The following is a 2,500-nucleotide window of genomic DNA, read 5'->3' as shown; positions in this document are numbered from 1 at the left end:
GTTGGCCCAGATGGTATACCAGTGGAGGCATGGAAGTGCTTAGGAGAGATGGCAGTGGGGTTGTTAACCAGATTGTTTAATAAAGTCTTGGAAAGTGAGAGGATGCCGGAGGAGTGGAGATTAAGTGTACTGGTTCCGATTTTCAAGAATAAGGGTGATGTGCAGAGCTGTGGAAATTACAGAGGGATAAAGTTGTTAAGCCACACCATGAAGTTGTGGGAAAGAGTAGTGGAAGCTAGGTTGAGAGGAGAGGTGATGATCTGTGAGCAGCAATATGGGTTTATGCCAGGAAAGAGCACCACTGATGCGATGTTTGCTTTGAGAATGTTGATGGAGAAGTATAGGGAAGGCTAGAAGGAGTTACATTGTGTGTTTGTGGATTTAGAGAAAGCTTATGATAGGGTGCCAAGAGAGGAGTTGTGGTATTGTATGAGAAAGACGGGAGTGGTGGAGAAGTATGTGAGGATCGTGCAGGATATGTACGAGGACAGTGTGACAGCGGTGAGGTGTGCGGTAGGAATGACGGACCGGTTTAAGGTAAAAGTGGGTTTGCACCAAGGATCGACTCTGAGCCCTTTCCTGTTTGCAATGGTGATGGACAGGTTGATGGATGAGATCAGACTGGAGTCCCCATGGACTATGATGTTCGCGGATGACATCATGATCTGTAGGGAGAGTAGGGAGCAGGCTGAGGCGAGCCTCCAGAGGTGGAGGTACGCACTGGAGAGAAGGGAAATGATAGTCAGTCGGAGTAAGACGGAGTACATGTGCGTAAAAGAGAGGGAGGGTGGTGGTATGGTGCGGTTGCAAAGAGTTGAGGTGGGGAAGGTGGATGGGTTTAAATACTTGGGATCAACTGTCCAAAGTAACGGAGAGTGTGGGAGAGAAGTGAAAAAGAGAGTGCAGGCAGGATGGAGTGGGTGGAGAAGAGTTGCAGGAGTGATTTGTGACAGAAGGGTAGCTGCAAGAGTGAAGGGGAAAGTATATAAGACGGTAGTGAGACCAGCTATGTTGTATGGTTTGGAGGCGGTGGCACTAACAAAAAGACAGGAAGCGGAGCTGGAGGTGGCAGAGTTAAAGATGCTGCGATTCTCGTTGGGAGTGACGATGATGGACAGGATAAGGAATGAGTATATTAGAGGGACAGCGCAGGTAGGACAGTTTGGAGACAAAGTGAGAGAGGCAAGATTGAGATGGTTTGGACATGTGCTCAGGAGGGAAGCGGAGTATATCGGGAGAAGGATGTTGAAGATGGAGCCGCCAGGCAGGAGGAGAAGAGGAAGGCCAAAGAAGAGGTTCATGGATATGGTGAGGGCGGACATGCAGGTGGTTGGAGTGTCAATGGAAGATGTGGAGGATAGAGCGAAATGGAGACGGTTGATCCGCTGTGGCGACCCCGAACAGGAGCGAGCCGAAAGAAGAAGAATATATATATATATATATATATATATATATATATATATATATATATATATATATATATATATATATATATATATATATATATATATATATATATATATATTTGTAGGGGTTTGCTGGCCAGGTTACAAGTGTCCTCTCGGTCCCGACCTCTGAACCTGAAGCCAACAAGTCGCAGATAACTCTGTGACATGGTGGGTTGCTTAGCAACTACAGATACTGCCTGAGACCATTAAATTAGGTGGGGTCTTCGCGGGCATTTGCCGCATTACCTTCCTGACAGATTAACCTCCTCGGAAATTAATCCGGAACCATGCTCTCGACGCCACACCCTTATTTATCAATTATGTACAGCCGATAGGAACCATAAGTGGGACGTTGGCTAGTCTGACCATCGCAAAACTGCAGGGCAAAACTCCCATTCATTATTTTCACACCACTGTCTAACCAATGGAGAAAGACTATTGAGCAGGTTGGATATGAAAGGTCTTGTTCAACAAAAACACATCTTTACAGCAATGTAGTGTTAAGAACACAAGAAAGTCTTACTCCTATACATGCAAGTCTCAAAAACAATCCTTAACAATAAACTATACAGACATAGGCACCTCATTCATTCCAGGAAGTGAGACAAGAAAGATTGATAGAGAGGTACAGAAGGCGGGGCTTGTTGGCAACCCCTGCCTCACCCAACGCAAGCCTGCAGGCTTACGTGGTGCCAATGTGAAAGAGGGGAGGGTGATGATGTAATGTGCCCTGGGGAGAAAATAGCGGTGAATGCTTCATTATGCATCAAAGGAAATCGTGAATGAGTGTCAGTACTTTTGCTCTGAGCGAGTCAAAGGGAAATCAATGATGACTTTGTGCATTCCAAGTAAATAATTAGAAGTTGGGAAAGCAAGAGGAAGATTGTGTAAATCAGTGTATAATTGCTGGCATGTCCAGGAGAAGAGCTCTGCTGGCTCGATCACTCACTCCGTAGATGGATCGATCACTCACTCCAGAACCCGTCTGCACTGTGTGCTCATTCTTGGCTTGCTCCATCTGCTCCCTGGACATAGTGACCCTGTTTGCTGTG

At 46.1% G+C, this 2,500-nt stretch overlaps 1 protein-coding gene across 1 annotated transcript in view; it reads right to left on the bottom strand.

Annotated features, from left to right (window-relative positions):
* Positions 1 to 2,500, bottom strand: part of LOC147011609 (uncharacterized) — a 284,049-nt gene that overhangs the window by 65,186 nt on the left and 216,363 nt on the right. The gene's annotated exons all lie outside the window — the stretch shown is intronic.

The sequence above is a fragment of the Eptatretus burgeri genome, chromosome 15, assembly GCF_056783735.1.
Source record: "Eptatretus burgeri isolate ZD-2024b chromosome 15, Ebu_testis_v1, whole genome shotgun sequence".
In the NCBI taxonomy this organism is placed as follows: domain Eukaryota; kingdom Metazoa; phylum Chordata; class Myxini; order Myxiniformes; family Myxinidae; genus Eptatretus; species Eptatretus burgeri.
Note: the sequence above shows the minus strand (reverse complement) of the source record. Positions and strands in the feature narration are given on the sequence as shown.